Raw genomic sequence first — 19,972 nt, 5'->3', positions numbered from 1 at the left:
AATCTAAGTCTTATTGCATACAGCCAGGAATAACTATTGGATATAAGAGCAACTTACCAACATTACAACTAGGAATTCGACTTTCCCAAAGCGGATCCTCTGTTCGGACCACCACCCAGTAGGCGATCCAAAATCCCAGTAGGCGATCCAAAACAACGATGCCGCAGAAGGGGCAAACGAAGCGGCCTCCTGGCCAGACTCCGTAGATATGCACATTGCACACCGCTCCCGAGTATACTACTAACCAATGTCCTGTCTCTTGACAACAAGGTAGACAAAATTCGAGCAAGGGCTGCCTTCCAGAGAGACATCAGAGATTGTAACATTCTCTGTTTCACCGAAATATGGCTCTCTCGGATATGTTGTCGCAATCGGTTCAGCCACCGGGCATCTCCATGCATTGCACCGACAGAGATAAACACCTCTCTGGGAAAAGGAAGGGAGGGGGTGTATGCTTTATGATTAATGGCTCATGGTGTAATCATAACAACATACAGGAACTCAAGTCCTTCTGAACAAGTGCTGGCCATTTTACCTTCCAAGAGAATTCTCGTCAGGTATAGTCACAGCTGTGTACATTCCCCCTCAAGCAGACACCAAGACGGCTATCAAGGAACTTCACTGGACTATATGTAAACTGGAAACCATACATCCTGAGGCTGCATTTATTGTAGCTGGGGATTTTAACCTCTCTTTTAACCTTTTAACCTTAACAGCGTTCCACCCGGCCAAAAGCCAGAGAAAATGCAGAGCGCCAAATTCAAATAAATTACTATAAAAATCAAACTTTCATGAAATCAAACATGTAAGATACCAAATTAAAGCTACACGTTGTCACGCCCTGGCCATAGAGAGGCTTTATTCTCTATTTTGGTTAGGCCAGGGTGTGACTAGGGTGGGCATTCTATGTTCTTTTTTCTATGTTTGTATTTCTTTGTTTTTGGCCGGGTATGGTTCTCAATCAGGGACAGCTGTCTGGGGAGGCACACGGGGAGTGTGGCGGAGTCAGTTTGGAGACCTGAGCCCACTCCCCGTGCTTACTGCCAGAGCCGCCCTCCTGTCCAGAGCTGCCAGAGCTGCCCTCCTGTCCGGAGCTGCCAGAGCCGCCTTCCTGTCCGGAGCTGCCAGACCTGCCCTCCTGTCCAATGGCGCCAGAGCCGCCCGTCACTCCGGAGCTGCAAGAGCCGCCCGTCACTCCGGAGCTGCCAGAGCCGCTCGTCACTCCGGAGCTGCCAGAGCCGCCCGTAACTCCGGAGCTGCCAGAGTCGCCTTCACTCCGGAGCTGCCAGAGTCGCCCATCACTCCGGAGCTGCAAGAGCCGTCGGTCACTCCGGAGCTGCCAGAGCCGCCCATCACTCCGGAGCTGCCAGAGTTGCCTTCACCCCGGAGCTGCCAGAGTCGCCCTTCACTCCGGAGCTTCCAGAATCGCAGCCCCTCAGTCCAGAGGCACCCCTTAGTCCAGGGGAACACCTTAGTCCAGAGGCGCCCCTCAGTCCAGAGGCGCCCCTCAGTCCAGTGGCACCCTCTACAAGGGTCTTCAGTCCGGGGCCCGCTGCAGAGGTGCCACCTAAGTGGGCCAAGACTGAGGTGGAGCGGGTCCCACGTCCCGCACCCGAGCCGCCAACGTAAAGAAGGCCGACCCGGACCCTCCCCTTTTGAGTCAGGTTTTGCGGCCAGAGTCCGCACCTTTGGGGGGGGGGGTACTGTCACGCCCTGGCCATAGAGAAGCTTTTATTCTCTATTTTGATTAGGCCAGGGTGTGACTAGGGTGGGCATTCTATGTTCTTTTTTCTATGTCTGTATTTCTTTGTTTTTAGCCGGGTATGGTTCTCAATCAGGGACAGCTGTCTGTCATTGTCTCTGATTGAGAATAGCCTTTTCGCACCTGTGTTTTGTGGGTAATTATTTTTCCGTGTGTGTTTGTGTGCACCTTGGTTGCGTCACGTTCTTTGCTGTTTACTTGTTTGTTTTTTGGTTGTTTCGGTTTCACTTTCATTAAGAGATGTGGAACTACATACACGCTGCGCCTTGGTCGATTTATGACAGGGAGTTTGAGGATAGCGAGCGTGACACACATGTCAGATTTCAAAAAGGCTTATCGGCAAAAGCAAACGATGCTATTATCTGAGGATAGCACCTCTGTAAACAAAAGAGAGAAAACAAGTTTCAACCCTGCAGGCGCAAAACAAAACACAGAAATAAAAATATAAATCATGCCTTACCTTTGACGAGCTTCTTTTGTTGGCACTCCAATATGTCCCATAAACATCAGAAATGGTCCTTTTGTTCGATTCATTCCGTCAATATATATCCAAAATGTCAATTTATTTGGCGTGTTTGATCCAGAAAAACACCGGTTCCAACTTGCGTAATATGACTACAAAATATCTCAAAAGTTACCTGTAAACTTTGCTAAAACATTTCAGACTACTTTTTTAATACAACTTTAGGTAGCAGTTTGGGTCAAGAGTGTCTCCCCCTTTGAAGAGGGGGATGACCATGGCAGCTTTCCAATCTTTGGGGATCTCAGACGATATGAAAGAGAGGTTGAACAGGCTAGTAATAGGGGTTGCAACAATTTTGGCAGATCATTTTAGAAAGAGAATGTCCAGTTTGTCTAGCCTGACTATTTGTAGGGATCCAGATTTTGCAGCTTTTTCAGAACATCAGCTGTCTGGATTTGGGTGAAGGAGAAATGGGGGAGGCTTGGGCAAGTTGCTGTGGGGGGTACAGGGCTGTTAACCGGGGTAGGGTTAGCCAGGTAGAAAGCCTGGCCAGCCATAGAAAATTCTTATTGAAATTCTCAATTATCGCGGATTTATCGGTGGTGACAATGTTTACTAGCCTCAGTGCAGTGGACAGCTTGGAGGAGGTGCTCTTATTCTCCATGGACTTTACAGTGTCCCAGAACTTTTTAAAGTTTGTGCTATGCAAATTTCTGTTCGAAAAAGTTAGCCTTTGCTTTCCTAACTGCCTGTGTATATTGGTTCCTAACTTCCCTGAAAGGTTGCATATCGCGAGGGCTATTCGATGCTAATGCAGTACGCCACAGGATGGTTTTGTGCTGGTCAAGGGCAGTCAGGTCTGGAGTGAACCAAGAGCTATATCTGTTCCTGGTTCTACATTTTTTGAATGGGGCATGCCTATTTAAGATGGTGAGGAAAGCACTTTTAAAGAATTACCAGGCATCCTCTACTGACGGAATGAGGTCAATATCCTTCCAGGATACCCGGGCCAGGTTGATTAGAAAGGCCTGTTCGCTGAAGTGTTTTAGGGAACGTTTGACAGAGATGAGGGGTGGTCGTTTGACCGCAGACCCATTACGGATGCAGGCAGTGATCGCTGAGATCCTCGTTGAAAACAGCAGAGGTGTATTTGGAGGGCAGGTTGGTTAGATTTTTATCCGGGTTTCACCTGTAACATCAGTTCTGTGGCACTCACAGACAATATCTTTGCAGTTTTGGAAACGTCAGAGTGTTTTCTTTCCAAAGCTGTCAATTATATGCATAGTCGAGCATCTTTTCGTGACACAATATCTTGTTTAAAACGAGAACGTTTTTCATCCAAAAATTTAAATAGTGCCCCCTATATCGAAGAGGTTAAGCAACATCTCAGGACATCAGTCAGGAAGTTAAAGCTTGGTCACAAATGTATCTTCCAAATGGACAATGACCCCAAGAATACTTCCAAAGTTGTGGCAAAATGGCTTAAGGAAAACAAAGTCAAGGTATTGGAGTGGCCATCACAAAGCCCTGACCTCAATCCTATAGAACATTTGTGGGCAGAACTGAAAAACTGAGTTTAAATGTACGTACTTAGCTAAGGTGTATGTAAACTTCCGAATTCAACTGTGTTGGTTGTTACAAATAGGGTTTAGAAGAGAAGGGACAGAAGTCTAAAATGTTGACGAAATTTTCTCCAGATCTTCAAAGAAGAGTGCACAATGGGGTTTCCAGTATACTTGGAATGACACAAGGACAGTGGGGCACAAGTAAGAGCAGAAAGGCAGGATGATTGTCAGGAGTGTGCTTCTAATGACCACAACATGGTAATTGGAGCATTACACCAGACAATAATCTTTTGAATATTGGCTGCACAATAGTAAAGCAGTACATTTGGAAGTACTGCCATCTTGTCTCCTTCCTTCTTTGAAGGAAGTATGTTTCCTAGGGGATTTTCCTGCCCATATAAAATGACCGATGAGCCTATCCGACTTGGTAAAAAAGGATTTTGGCAGAAAGATCAGAATACATTGAAAAGGTATAGAAACCTAGGTCAAAATTTCATTTTAACAGATTGGATTCTGCCAGCTAAGGAGAGAGGCAGAGTATCCCAGCATTGTAAGTATGCTTTAACTCGTGTGACTAGACTTGCAAAGTTAGATTTATGGAAGGTAGCCAGATAATGTGTAGTTTTCACACCTACATAGGAAAAACCAGAGGGCGACAGTTGGGAAGGCAGGGATCCATGGGGAATTTGCTTGGCAGCGGGGTTGATCGGAAAACATACACTTTTCTGAATGTTCGATTTGTAACCTGAGAATGTTCCAAATGTGTTTAAAATGTACATTACGTTATCGACAAAGTTCACATGGTTAGTCATATTTGATAGTAGATCATCTGCATACAGTGACACTTTGTGTTCTTCACTAGCTCGGTGGATTCCAGTGAATGACGATGATCATTTTAAGGCCAAGGAAAGTGGTTCTATCGCAAGAGCAAAATGGAGCGGGAACATAGGACACCCTTGACAGGTCCTTCTGGAGAGGAGAAATATTTTGAATGTTGAGAATTGTTGTGTACGGTAGAGGTAGAAACAGAATAGGGCAGATGTATCCATGAGATGAAATTGGACCCAAAACCAAATCTTCCCAAAATCTTAAATGAATTATCCCACTCCACCTGGTTGAAAGCCTTATCCGCATCAAGAGAAACAACAATTTTGGGGACTGGAGAGACAGAAGGAGCAAGTATAATGTTCAAAAGACGGCGTACATTGGAAAACAGTTGTCGCCCTTTGATGAAACCCGTTTGATCATCAGATATGACATCCTGAAGGCAGGATTCCAACCGGCACGCTAGAACCTTAGCTAATAGTTTAACATTAGTGTTCAAAAGTGAAATGGGCCGACGTCCATCACATTCCGCCGGATCTTTATCATTCTTGAGTATAAGTGGGATGGATGCCTTGTGTTAGCATCGGGGGGAGAAAGCCATGTGATAACGAGTCAGTGAACATATCTAATAGTAATGGGGAGAGTTAAAATGACACAAAAGTTGAATCAATATTAGAGGGATCACTTGTTAGATTACGGGTAGAGCCATATACCTGACAGATAAGATGAGATGCTGACTGGCGTTTAAATTGGTGTGGTAAAAGGCGACTGGCCTTGTCACCATATTCGTTATACGTCCCCTTTGTTCGTTGCAACAGAAACTCTGCTTTATCAGTGGAAATCAGATGAGATTGAGTTTGAAGTTCCAGCCTCTGCGTATAATTCAGTGGAAGGTGAAGTTGAATATTAGTAGTCTATTGCCAAGATTGTGTCTACCAGTTCTAAACGTTTCAGTTCACTTTGTTTTACATAATGAGCATTGTAAGAAATGATCTTTCCCTGTAATACAGCTTTGAAAGTCTCCCAAAGAAGAGAGGGGGAAGTGTCATCATTTTTATTAGTTTAAATTAATACATCTTTGTTGATTGAAATAAAGTTACAGAATTCTTTGTTAGGCAATACGGCCGTGTTAAATCTCCAATTTGACTGGGGTTTTTTTGCGTTTGGAGAGAGACCTCGGAAAGAGGGTGCCACTAACTATTGTATAATGTCCTCCAGGAACTGAAATGATCTGTGAGGGTGAAAACTGTACTTGTTTGTGAATCACTATTGCTGTTTCCCTGGCTTTGCTGTTAAAATTTGAATGAAAAACCTGTCCAACCCATGCTTTATGCAATCTAGCATGGTTGTTAACACGAAGGGGAGTTTCTTGAAGAAATGCGATATCAGTAGCGCTTAATTTGCCTGCCACAACCCGAATGTTCCATGTCACCAATTTGACTGGAAGCCCAAAAAGAAAAGCATGACTTGTTGTTGAAGTAGACATTAATCCTTGTTAGAGGAGAAGTCAAGTGAAAAAGAAAGAGGAAACGAGATTGAGAGAGGAGCGGAATGGAAAAAAAGTCAAATCCTCTAGAGAAGCAGAGCACAAGAATCTTTTGAAAATGCCAGTATAAACCCCCACCTCCGACATTCCCAACATACACAAAAATAAAACAAGTGATAGTACAATACCATTCAAAGGAAAAATACAAATCCTAAACTTTATGAATGAGACGAACAGCAGGAATTCTCTCTTACTCAGCATCCGTTGATTACCTTAAGCATGTGTAGTGAGGTCAAACCGACCTAGGAAAGAAGTTACATACACCCTTGAAATTAAAAAATAATATATGGCAGTAGGCAAGTGTGGTCAGTCACTTTATTTAAAGAGTATAGCCTTCACTTTCAGTTATTGAAAAATGTTAACAGTAATTGGTGACATTTCAATGGCCATCATAGGAATGTTGTCCACTAGGTGTCACCACAGGGCTGAGCAATGAGAAACATTTGAAACAAGCCATTAGGGTATGAAAAGGGTCAGCCCCTGTACATACCATCAGACAACCTCCCTCTACATACCATCAGACAACCTCCTCCTACATACTATCAGACAACCTCCTCCTACATACCATCAGACAACCTCCTCCTTACATACCATCAGACAACTTCCCCTTCCATACCATCAGACAGCCTCCCCCTACATATCATCAGACAGCCTGCCCCTATATACCATCAGACAACCTCCCGGCTACATACATACAGTACATGACCAAAACTATGTGAACACCTGCTCGTCAAACATGTCATTCAAAAATCATGGGTGTCAATGTGGAGTTGGTCCCCCTTTGCTGCTACAGTATAACAGCATCCTCTCTTCTGGAAGGCTATCCACTAGATGTTGGAATATTGCTGTGGGGACTGGCTTCCATTCAGCCACAAGAGTATTAGTGAGGTCACGCACTCATGTTGGGCGATTAGGCCTGGGTCGCAGTCGGTGTTCCAATTCATCTTAAAGGTGTTCGATCGGGGCTCTGTGCAGGCCAGTCAAGTTCTTCCACACCGATCTCATCAAATCATTTCTGTATGGACCTTGCTTTGTGCGTGGGGGCATTATCATGTTGAAACAGGAAAGGGCCTTCCCCAAACTGTTGCCACAAAGTTGGAAGGACAGAATGCTCTAGAATGTCATTGTATGCTGTAGTGTTAAGATTTCCCATCATTGGAATTAAGTGGCCTTGCCCAAACCATGAAAAACAGCCACAGACCATTATTCCTCATCCACCAAACTTTACAGTTGGCACTATTCCTTGGGGCAGGTACTGTTCTCTTGGCATCTGCCAAACCCAGATTCGTCCGTTGGACTGCAAGATGGTGAAGCGTGATTCTCACTCCAGAGAACACGTTTCTACTACTCCAGAGTCCAATGGCAGCGAGCCTTACACGACTCCAGCCGACACTTGGCATTGAGTATGCTGATCTTATGCTTGTGTACGGCTGCTCGCCCATGAAAACCCATTTCATGAAGCTCCCGACGAACAGTTATTGTGCTGACGTTGCTTCCAGAGGCAATTTGGAACTCATAGTGAGTGTTGCAACTGAGGACAGACAATTTTTCCGCGCTACACGCGGTCCCATTCTGTGTGCTTGTGTGGCCTACCACCTCACGGCTGAGACGTTGTAGCTCCTAGACATTTCCACTTCACAATAACAGCACTTACAGTTGGTCAGGGCAGTTCTAGCATCGACTTGTTGGAAAGGTGGCATCCTATGACGGTGCCACATCGAAAGTCACTGAGCTCTTCAGTAAGGCTGAGACTGCCAATGTTTCTCTACGGAGATTGCATGGCTGTGTGGTCAGGTGTGGCTGAAATAGCCGAATCCACTAATTTGAAGGGGTGTCCACATACTTTTGTATATACAGTGCCTTGCAAAAGTATTCACCTCCCTTGTTACAAACTTCCTTAGGGGGAAACAATTAAATAACAGTATACAAACGGACATCTAGTATTTTGGATAACATCTAGTATATTTTGGATATGTACAATTAAGCAAACAAACCATGGGTCTCAACTCTTCAGCTAGTGCAACAGTTAAACCAGAGTAAAATTGGAAGAGAAGAGTGATAGTTTTAGACTCCAATGTTGTAGTGGAGTCCAAGATCAAGTGAATGTAACTGAGGACCCTCAGTGACCAACATCACCAACTAAGGCCAATGTAAACCACGGTAGTTCAGAATGTCATTAAAAAATACAATAAAAAAATGGTATAGTTCAAGCAGACCCCCAATGAAGAATGTATATACACTAACAAAACAGGTTTTAGAACACCTACTCATTCAAGGGTTTTTCTTTCTTTTTTAAAACTATTTTCTACATTGTAGAATAATAGTGAAGACATCAAAACAGTGAAATAACACATATGTAATCATGTAGTAACCAAAAAAGTGTTAATATATTTTACATTTGAGATTCTTCAAATAGCCACCCTTTGCCTTGATGACAGTTTCAACACTCTTGGCATTCTCTCAACCAGCTTCATGAGGTAGTCACTTGTAATGCATTTCAATTAACAGGTGTGGCTTCTTAAAAGTTAATTTGGGGAATTTATTTCCTTCTTATTGTGTTTGAGGCAGTCAGTTGTGTTGTGACAAGGTAGAGGGGTATACAGAAAATATCCCTATTTGACCAAGTCCATATTATGGCAAGAACAGCTCAAATAAGCAAAGAGAAACGACAGTCCATCATTACTTTAAGACATGAAGTAAGACCATCATTAAGTTTGCTGATGACACAACTGTGGTAGGTCCATAAGACTGCTGAACAATTCATCAAATGGCCACCAGACTATTTACATTGACACCCCCCGACCCCCATTTGTTTGGTACACTGCTGCTAATCGCTGTTTATTATCTATGCATAGTCACTTCACCCTTATCTACATGTATAAATGACCTCAACTAACCTGTACCCCCGCACATTGACTCTGAACCGGTACCCCCTGTATATAGCCTCGTTATTGTTATTTTATTGTGTTACTTTGTATTTATTTGGTAAATATTTTTTTAACTCTTCTTGAACTGCAATGTTGGTGAAGGGCTTGTAAATAAGCATTTCATGATAAGGTCTACACTTGTTGTATTTGGCGAATGTGACAAATAAAGTTTGATTTCATTTGATGTGAAGGTCAGTCAATCTGGAAAATTTCAAGAACTTTGAAAGTTTCTTCAAATGCAGTCGCAAAAACCATCAAGCGTTGTGATGAAGCTGGCACTCACTGGGGCGGCAGGTAGCCTAGTGCTTAGAGTGTTGGACTTGTAACTGAAAGGTTGCAAGATCAAATCCCTGAGCTTACAAGGTAAAAATCATCCTATAGGGTAAAAGTCATCCTGCCCCTGAACAAGGCAGTTAACCCAGTGTTCCTAGGCCGTCATTGAAATGAAGAATTTCTTTTTAACTGACTTGCCGAGTTAAATCAAGGTAACACTTTTTAAAAGGACCGCCACAGGAATGGAAGACACAGAGTTACCTCTGCTGCAGAGGATGAGTTCATTAGAGTTACCAGCCTCAGAAATTGCAGCCCAAATAAATTCTTCACAGAGTTCAATTAACAGTCACATCTTAACATCAACTGTCAGAGGAGACTGTGTGAATCAAGCCTTCATGGTTGAATTGCTGCAAAGAAACCACTTCTTAAGAAACCAACAATAAGAAGAGACTTGCTTGGGCCAAGAAACACGAGCAATGGACATTAGACCGGTGGAAATTTGTGCTTTGGTCTGGAGTCCAAATTGGAGATTTTTGGTACCAACCGCTGTGTCTTTGTGAGACGCGGTGTGGGTTAACGGATGATCTCCGCATGTGTATTTCCCACCGTAAAGCATGGAGGAGGAGGTGTTATGGTGTGGGGGTGCTTGCTGGTGACACTGTCTGTGGTTTAACCAGCATGGCTACCACAGCATTCTGCAGTGATAGACCATCACATCTAGTTTGGGCTTAGTGGGCTATCATTTGTTTTTCAAAAGGACAATGACCCAACACACCTCCAGGCTGTGTAAGAGCTATTTGACCAAGAACAAAAGTGATGTGCTGCATCAGATTACCTGACCGCAGAGTGAAGGAAAAGCAGCCAACAAGTGCTCAGCGTTTTTGGTTACTCCTTTAAGACTGTTGGAAAAGAATTCCAGGTGAAGCTGGTTGAGAGAATGCCAAGAGTCTAAATGCTGCGCTTTTAACAGCGATTGTCTTTGATTAAGAAACTTAACATGATCAAATGAGAGTTTAAAGTGCAGTGGGACAGCATAGTATGTCATTGTCAACAACACAAGCTAGTTATGTGCTGCTTCAACATACCTACTGTAGGCAGCAAGATTTAGCATAAGATTTTTTCACAAGAAACAAATCGATAGAACTAACGTTACTCACATAATACAGACAGGTGAGAAATCAATTCAATGTATGCTCTGTTGGTAGAAGAACTAGGCTTCTTCAGGAGTTTTGAAAAAATGGACCCTCCCGCAAAGATGACACGGAGAAGGGCAGGATAAATGAGCCCAAAGCGGATTCCCTTCTTGTACAGATTAGACTTGATGTTGTTAAATGCGGCCCATTTCTTTGCCCGGCTGGAACTGAAATCCTGGTAGAACTTGATCTTGTGGCCTTGGAAAGTGATGTTGCCATGTTCCCTTGCTCACCAACGGATGAGCTCCTTTTCTTTGTATCGATGGAACCACACTATGATGGGATGCGGTTGTACGCCTGGGCGAGGCTTTGGTGCAAAACTGCGGTGGGCTCTATCGAGTTCAGGAAATTTGTGAAAAGCCTCATCAACCAAAACCTCCTTGAACAGCTCCACCATGAACTGGGTTGGAGATCCTGTCTCAGAATCCTTTTGCAGTCCAATCACATGGATATTTTGGAATTTTGAATGTGAAATCATAACTTCCACTTGAGGCTGCAGCGACTTGCCCGGTTTCAACTTCGGCCAGTGTGATTGTGTGAGATGCCACAGAATCTCGGATGGTTTCCACGGTGAGTTCCTCTGTGAGTTCTTTCGCCAAACTTCCACTTGATTTCACCAGCTCTCTGACAAGGATCTCCAGTGATATCGGGTTAGCCGTATCGCTCGGAGTGGCTATTGAAGCCTTCAATAAAGGTGGGATGGTAGTCATTTTAGCTGAAGTTGATTTGGTGGAGTGGGAAGTTTTTTCTATCGATTTTCTGAAGCGTGTAACTGGTTTGCTCATGTTAACTTTGGTACACTTTATTGCTGGGTAATTCAAATAACTTTTGAGATCATGAGAAGTATGAATTTGGGCGAAATTGAGTATTATTCACAAAAAGTCGTCGAAGGAGAGACCTGGTGCGACTTCTTTGTACATCGCTCAACCGGAAGCCCGCTTCTGCAGTGATAGTAGTAGCTTTAAACACTTGGATGTAATACCTGATTTTAACCCTGGTCCCCAGTAAATAACTGGTGTCATGTCTTTGCTGTCATTAATGTGTTTGACTGTTATTTTATAAAATCAATTAACTTCTCTGGGGTATGTGGGACGCTAGCGACAGCCAGTGAAATTGCAGGGCGACAAATTCAAAACAACAGAAATCTCATAATTAAAATTCCTCAAACATACAAATATTATACACCATTTTAAAGACAAACTTCTCCTTAATCCAGCCACAGTGTGTGATTTTAAAAAGGCTTTACGGTGAAAGCACACCTTGCGATTATGTTAGGTCAGCGCCAAGTCACAGAAAAACATACAGCCATTTCCAAAGAAGGAGAAGTGTCACAGAACTCATAAATAGCGTTAAAATTAATCACTAACCTTTGATGATCTTCACCGTATGGCACTCCCAGGACTCCATGTGAGACAATACATGTGTGTTTTGTTCGATAAAGTTCATCTTTATGTCCAAAAACCTAATTTGAAATTGGTGTGTTATGTTCAGAAATGCATTGTCTCAAACAAACATCCGGTGAAAGTGCAGAGAGTCACATCAAATTACAGAAATACTCATAATAATCATTGATAAAAGATACAAGTGTTATGCATGGAATTATAGATAAACTTCTCCTTAATGCAACCGCTGTGTCAGATTTCAAAAGGCTTTACGGCGAAAGCACACCTTGCGATTATGTTTGGTCAGCGCCAAGTCACAGAAAAACATACAGCCATTTTCCAAAGAAGGAGAGGTGTCACAAAACTCAGAAATAGCGTTACAAATATTCACTTACCTTTGATGATCTTAATCGGAATGCACTCCCAGGAATTCCAGTTCCACAATAAATGTTTGTTATGTTCGATAAAGTCCATAATTTATGTCCAACCTCCTTTTTGTTCACGCGTTTAGTTCACAAATCCAAATTTACATGGCGCAGGCACTTGGTTCAGATGACAGTTCCATTACAGTTCAGGGAAACATGTCAAACAATGTATAGAATCAATTTGTATGATGTTTCAACCGGACAATTCCTTTGTCTTTAGAAATGAAAAGGAACGCAGCTAGCTCTCATGGTCGAGCGCCTCACTGAGCTCATGGCATTCTGCCAGACCTCTGACTCAAACAGCTCTTATTCTCTCCCCCTTCACAGTAGAAGCCTGAAACAAGGTTCTATAGACTGTTGACATCTAGTGGAAGCCTTAGGAAGTGCAATATGACCCCATAGACACTGTATACTTGAAAAACCAAAAACCATTAACCATATAACAATGAATTAGTAGTAATATGGAACAAAAAAAATGTTTATTTAACAAGTTACCGTTTTCCAAATGATCTCTTAAAGATATAAAGATCTCTTACATCAGTCACAGTCAATTCATTAATTCTTATTTACCTTCAGTCTCATTCTGAATGTTGCAAAACTATTGGATGTCTGCACGAACCCTAGCATAAATTACAAATCAGCGATATATACAAATTGGCTTAGTTATTTATTTACTAACCAACTAAATAATCACACAGAATTACAAAAACACACAAACTGGATAGCTTACACATTGATTACTACACAATGCAAAGAAATGCCCCTAGTGGACTAACCCGATATGATGGCTTGTTACAAAAATGAAAAAGGACACAAAGGACTTCACTATCGTACATACAGCTGATAACTATCCTCATGGAAATGTGAATACTTTGCACATGAACGGCCGCTCGTTCGGAAATAATTGCAATGTACAAATTTACTTGTTGTCTCTCTGTTGAAATGACCGGTTTGTCTGGGGAGTAATTCGACAGAAAGTCTTTGGTTTGTCCACCAGAGATCAATGTCTTTCGTAGTTGTAGCTTGTTCAGCGGGCTCTGTTATAATGAATACGTCAGACGCACTAATGGTCGTTTGATAGGGAAATGTTTTTTAGAATGGGTCTTTCAGAGGACCACCCGGTGGTTCTTGGTCGAGTTTAATAGACTAAAGTACTTTAACAGCTGCAGACTGAATGTTCCTGTGTAGTCTTCTTCTTCTTCACTCAAGTTTCAGAGTTTCTAACCATTTCGTACCTTTCAGCTCACGCTGTCGGTCACGCTCGTCTCTATTGTCTAATCATTTCATCGTGTGGACTGCGTTCTCTGGTCTAATGTAAATGTTCTTAAACATTTGGACGTATTCAGCTGCCGCAGCACGTAACTGGTCTGTAGAGAGTTCTTCAGCGGGTCCTTTTAACTTGTTATGGCTTGGGGGCAGTATTTCGACAACTAGATGAGAATCGTGCCCAAAGTAAACTGCCTGTTATTCAGGCCCAGAAGCTGGAATGTGCATATAATTGATAGATTTGGATAGAAAACACTCTAAAGTTTCCAAAACTGTTAAAATATTGTCTGTGAGTATAACAGAACTGATATGGCAGGCAAAAGCCAGAGGGAAATCCATCCAGGAAGTGGGATATTTTTGATGTGTGTAGTTTTCAATTGAATGCCTATACAGTATGTGTTGGGTTAGGACCCTAATTGCAGTTCCTATGGCTTCCACTAGATGTCATTAAAAATTCATGAAAATACAAGTGTCTTACATCATTTAAAAGCTTAACTTCTTGTTAATCCAGCCGCTTTGTCGGATTTCAAAAAGGTTTTATGGCGAAAGCACACCATGCGATTATCTGAGGGCAGCGCCCAGTGTACAAAAGCATTACAAACATTTTCCAAACAAGCAGAGGCGTCACAAAAGTCAGAAATAGCGATAAAATAAATCACTAACTTTTGAAGATCTTCCTCTGTTTGCAATCACAAGGGTATCAGCTGCGTAACAAATGGCCATTTTGTTCGATAAAGTCCTTCTTTTATATCCCAAAAAAGTCAGTTTAGTTGGCACGCTTCACTCAGTAATGCACCGGTTTCCCTCGTTCAAAATGCATTCAAATTAATCCCGAAAGTTACCAACTAACTTCATCCAACAAGTCAAACAATGTTTAGAATCAATCCTCAGGTACCCTAATATGTAAATAAATGATACATTTTAAGACGGAGAATAGTATATTCATTACCGGAGATAAATAACGAAGTGCACGCCCTCACCGATGCACGCCACAATACTATTGCCAAAATGGGAGCCACCTAGAAAAACTCAAAATTCAAGCTCATTTTTCAAAAAACACGCCTGAAACTCTTTCTAAAGGCTGTTTGCATCTGCTGGACGCCCTAGGAACTGCAATCTGGGAGGTATTCCATTGATTTCCCCAAAGACAGGCATTTTAAAAGGTGTCACAAAGAAATGTTCCGGATGGATTCTCCTCGAGTTTTTGCCTGCCATATCAGTTCTGTTTTACTCACAGACATTATTTTAACAGTTTTGGAAATTTTAGAGTGTTTCTTATCCAATACTGCCAATTATATGCATATCCTAGCTTCTGGGCCTGAGTAACAGGTAGTTTACTTTGGACACCTCATTCATCCAAACGTCCGAATCTTGACCCCTTGCCTTAAGAAGTTTTAAGTACCCACGGACGGTTTGGGTTACGGAACCATTGTTTCAATATACAATCTTGGATGTCACAGCACTAAAAAATCTCCCTCTGTTGTTACGAAGGGATTTTTAACCTCCATTTCATTGTGTGGGAGAGAGTTCCTGCAGCTTTTTATGTGGGAGAGAGAGGGCGCTGTAGAGCGGACCCACTGCAACCCGATCCTTCAGATCTTCACAGGAGAGTCATGACAATGGTAATACCTGGTTTTAACCCTGGTCCCCAGTGAATAACTGGTAATACCTGACTTTAACCCTGGTCACCAGTGAATAACTGGTAGTACCTGACTTTAACCCTGGTCCCCAGTGAATAACTGGTAATACCTGACTTTAACTCTGGTCCCCAGTGAATAACTGGTAGTACCTGACTTTAACTCTGGTCCCCAGTGAATAACTGGTAATACCTGACTTTAACCCTGGTCCCCAGTGAATAACTGGTAATACCTGACTTTAACCCTGGTCCCCAGTGAATAACTGGTAATACCTGACTTTAACCCTGGTCCCCAGTGAATAACTGGTAATACCTGACTTTAACCCTGGTCCCCAGTGAATAACTGGTAATACCTGACTTTAACTCTGGTCCCCAGTGAATAACTGGTAGTACCTGACTTTAACCCTGGTCCCCAGTGAATAACTGGTAATACCTGACTTTAACCCTGGTCCCCAGTGAATAACTGGTAATACCTGACTTTAACTCTGGTCCCCAGTGAATAACTGGTAATACCTGACTTTAACTCTGGTCCCCAGTGAATAACTGGTAATACCTGACCTTAACCCTGGTCCCCAGTGAATAACTGGTAATACCTGACTTCAACCCTGGTCCCCAGTGAATAACTGGTAATACCTGACTTTAACCCTGGTCCCCAGTGAATAACTGGTAATACCTGACTTTAACTCTGGTCCCCAGTGAATAACTGGTAATACCTGACTTTGGTCCCCAGTGACCCTGGTCCCCAGTGAATAACTGGTAATACCTGACTTTAACCCTGGTCCCCAGTGAATAACTGGTAATACCTGACTTTAACCCTGGTCCCCAGTGGTTCCCTTTAACCTGGTCCCCAGTGAATAACTGGTAATACCTGAGTGAATAACTGGTAATACCTGACTTTAACCCTGGTCCCCAGTGAATAACTGGTAATACCTGACTTTAACCCTGGTCCCCAGTGAATAACTGGTAATACCTGACTTTAACCCTGGTCCCCAGTGAATAACTGGTAATACCTGACTTTAACCCTGGTCCCCAGTGAATAACTGGTAATACCTGACTTTAACCCTGGTCCCCAGTGAATAACTGGTAATACCTGACTTTAACTCTGGTCCCCAGTGAATAACTGGTAATACCTGACTTCAAGCCTGGTTCCCAGTGAATAACTTGTAATACCTGACACTCTGCTCTCCTTTTTCATAGTTATGTGGTTTATGCGGATCATCATTTTCACCTATGTGACAACAGTAGAGGCCTCGCTGAAGTAAAACTTGCCCCAATGTGCAAACAAAAGCTTTTTATTCCAAATGAACTAACTATAAAAAAAAGACTTGAGCCTCTCAGCAAAGTAGGACCTCCCTTCCAAGGCAAAAGGGGTGGGTGACAGATTTTTATCACAAATAATTGCTTTCTGGTAACAGGTCCTGGAGGCGAGGCAGAGATTGACACCCTCAGTATCCTCCCTGCCCACTCTCCCTCTCCTCTCGTTGCTTGCCTGTTAACATGCCCTCATTTCCAGCGCCATGCTGGGGAGGCCAAAGACTGCTCTGCTCTGCACTTCATTCATTATAATTATTTTGATTCCCTCTCTGTCTGGCATCTGCTGCTCTGGGATCGCTGATGGCTGACAATCATTTGTCAATCTCGCTGTGCTACCTGCCAATTATAGAAAGAAAGTTTTGCTTGGCCATTAGAAGAAACTCTGGCTCTAACAAGCAAGTGTTAGCGGACTAAAGTTGTTTGTGTTTTTCCACCTCTTTTCTTGCCTCCTGTTTTTCCCTGCAACAACAGTAATAAGGAACCAGGACCCAGGACGCACAACTAGAGGAAGGCTTTCTGTATGTAGAGCTTGGCTGTCTGGCTCGAAGGGCAATGACTTTTGATGTCTTGAGCTTTGTGTGTCACAATGCAGTGCTCAGCCTTTTAAGCATGCCACTGGCTTGTATTGGAGCCAGGACATATGCTCCACATGCTGCTGGCTGTGTTTGGCTTACAAATGAATAGGAGCATCTCACAGTCTGCAAACGTTACGTGTCCAGTGTAATGTAGGAACCAGAGTGAGTGAACAGGGGTGTGGGGGTTGTTAAACAAATCAGTGCCAACCGTTTCAAAAACATGTCAGTGTTTCCTGATGTTTTAAATGCCAGGGCTGTGACAGGTACAGGGCACAACTGAAAAGTAATTTTGTTGCATTTGACTCTTATTGTCTCACGTCTGTCAATGAACACAGATTCCAACCATTCTCTAGAATACCCTATCAAGGTAATTGGAGCACAGTTGAATCCATTCTAGGTTGAAGTCCCCATCCCTGGTACAGATGTGCCAGATGCAAAAACATTGTCCGTCCTGTTTGTGCTTCTTCATCAATTTGATGTGTCGGCGGCCACAAAAAGTTGAACTAAAACTTTTTTGTCGGCAGCCTTACCCTCTTGCATCACACAAGAGGCTACTACAGACCAGGAATATGCCTCTGTGAGGAAATACAGACATCAGAATGCTTTCATGTGCATCAATTTGGATGAAAATGTATCTTTATTTAGCTAGTTCTTTGTACACAATAGCCTATTGATTGGATAAGAACATGATAGTCACTAAATTACAGAGAATGGACATGAGTTCACAAATAATTTGATTTATGGACATTTATTTATATATCTTTTAAGGGTTTATTACAATAGTCATCCTGGACATGCACTAGTATTATCTGCAAATGTAGACTGAATTGTTGAAATAACACGGAAGTCTCTCTCCCAACAACTGACTTTATTTTAACGAGCTATATGTGAGTATCACTATTTGGAAGAACAATAAAGCAATGAGAGATAAACCAGATGAATACGTGAGGCATTGTATTTCAAAGAGCATGAAGAACAAAGCTATGGAACTTTGCGTCTACCCTTTTCTTCCCAAAGAGCTGTTGTCTCTGCACTTGTCTCTCAACTCTGAACACTCAAAAAAGGAAACTAGAGACCGCCCCCACCCCTCCCCCACCCCCATTAGAGCAGAGTTGTTGTGTTTGGACTGTATCACACCTTCACTCATGGATAAGCGATTTAGCTTTTAGGTTGCGTTGTATGATGAGGCGTTTGATCCAGTCAAAATGACAAGTGGGTTGAGAAAAAAGGATAGCAAGTTGTTTTCTTCGGGTGTGAAATAAACACTTGTTTTTTTCCATCAGCATATTTTAAAAGGCATGAAGAACATAATAAAAATAAGAGAAATTGGGTTCTGGAGAAACAAGACAGACACAAGCGTTCCCCTTGAATCAGAGGTGTTAAACAATCCCCATAGACTTCACAGTTCTACCCCCATGGGCTTCACAGTTCTACCCCTATGGGCTTCACAGTTCTACCCCTATGGGCTTCACAGTTCTACCCCCATGGGCTTCACAGTTCTACCCCCATGGGCTTCACAGTTCTACCCCCATAGACTTCACAGTTCTACCCCCATGGGCTTCACAGTTCTACCCCTATGGGCTTCACAGTTCTACCCCCATGGGCTTCACAGTTCTACCCCCATGGGCTCCACAGTTCTACCCTCATGGGCTTCACAGTTCTACCCCCATGGGCTTCACAGTTCTACCCCCATGGGCTTCACAGTTCTACCCCCATGGGCTTCACAGTTCTACCCCTATGGGCTTCACAGTTCTACCCCCATGGGCTTCACAGTTCTACCCCCCCCATGGGCTTCACAGTTCTACCCCTATGGGCTTCACAGTTCTACCCCCATGGGCTTCACAGTTCTACCCACATGGTCTTCACAGTTCTACCCCCATGGGCTTCACAGTTCTACCCCCATGGGATTCACAGTTCTACCCCCATGGGCTTCACAGTTCTACCCCTATGGGCTTCACAGTTCTACCCCCATGGGCTTCACAGTTCTACCCCCATGGGCTTCACAGTTCTACCCCCATGGGCTTCACAGTTCTACCCCTATGGGCTTCACAGTTCTACCCCCATGGGCTTCACAGTTCTACCCCCATGGGTTTCACAGTTCTACCCCCATGGGCTTCACAGTTCTACCCCCATGGGCTTCACAGTTCTACCCCCATGGGCTTCACAGTTCTACACCCATGGGCTTCACAGTTCTACCCCCATGGGCTTCACTGTTCTATTCCCTACAGTTAGTCAGCACTAACCCAGAGTTCTAAAGAGTAAAGGGTGTGTACCGTCTATTCCTTGAAACTAATTGGCAAGAATAATTGGGTGCTATTTGAAACTCTCAACATCTCACCAGATGATCTACTACTTGTCCAGTAGATCATTACTCATCACAACTGTTCCTGGCTGTAACTACATGGTCACTTCAATCAACCACACTTCGCCGCTGCCCCCACTGGCAATAATCAAAGTGGTTGGGGGTTAGTAGGTGTTCTAGGAAGTGAACGATCTGACATTTTGGTGGGTTTGGAGGTAATTGTGGGAGCCGTGCTGACTCATCAAATTCTTCCTGGCAGCCCTTGTCATCTTCTGATTAGTCACAGTGTACACTGTTCACACAAAGGCTAATGGCTCTTCACCTCGTCCAATAAGAGGCAGATCCCAGTAAGACATTATGTTACCCAAGACTTTAGCACTATGTCCTGCCTGTGACGTCCTGCACCTGAGATACAGTGTAACAACACTAACTACACCAATGTTTACTTACAAGAATTCAGATAGTTGCACTGACACCGTCTCTTGTTGCAAACAAGCTACTCCCTTTTGTCTCACAGT

This window comes from Oncorhynchus tshawytscha, linkage group LG21, assembly GCF_018296145.1.
Source record: "Oncorhynchus tshawytscha isolate Ot180627B linkage group LG21, Otsh_v2.0, whole genome shotgun sequence".
In the NCBI taxonomy this organism is placed as follows: domain Eukaryota; kingdom Metazoa; phylum Chordata; class Actinopteri; order Salmoniformes; family Salmonidae; genus Oncorhynchus; species Oncorhynchus tshawytscha.
Note: the sequence above shows the minus strand (reverse complement) of the source record.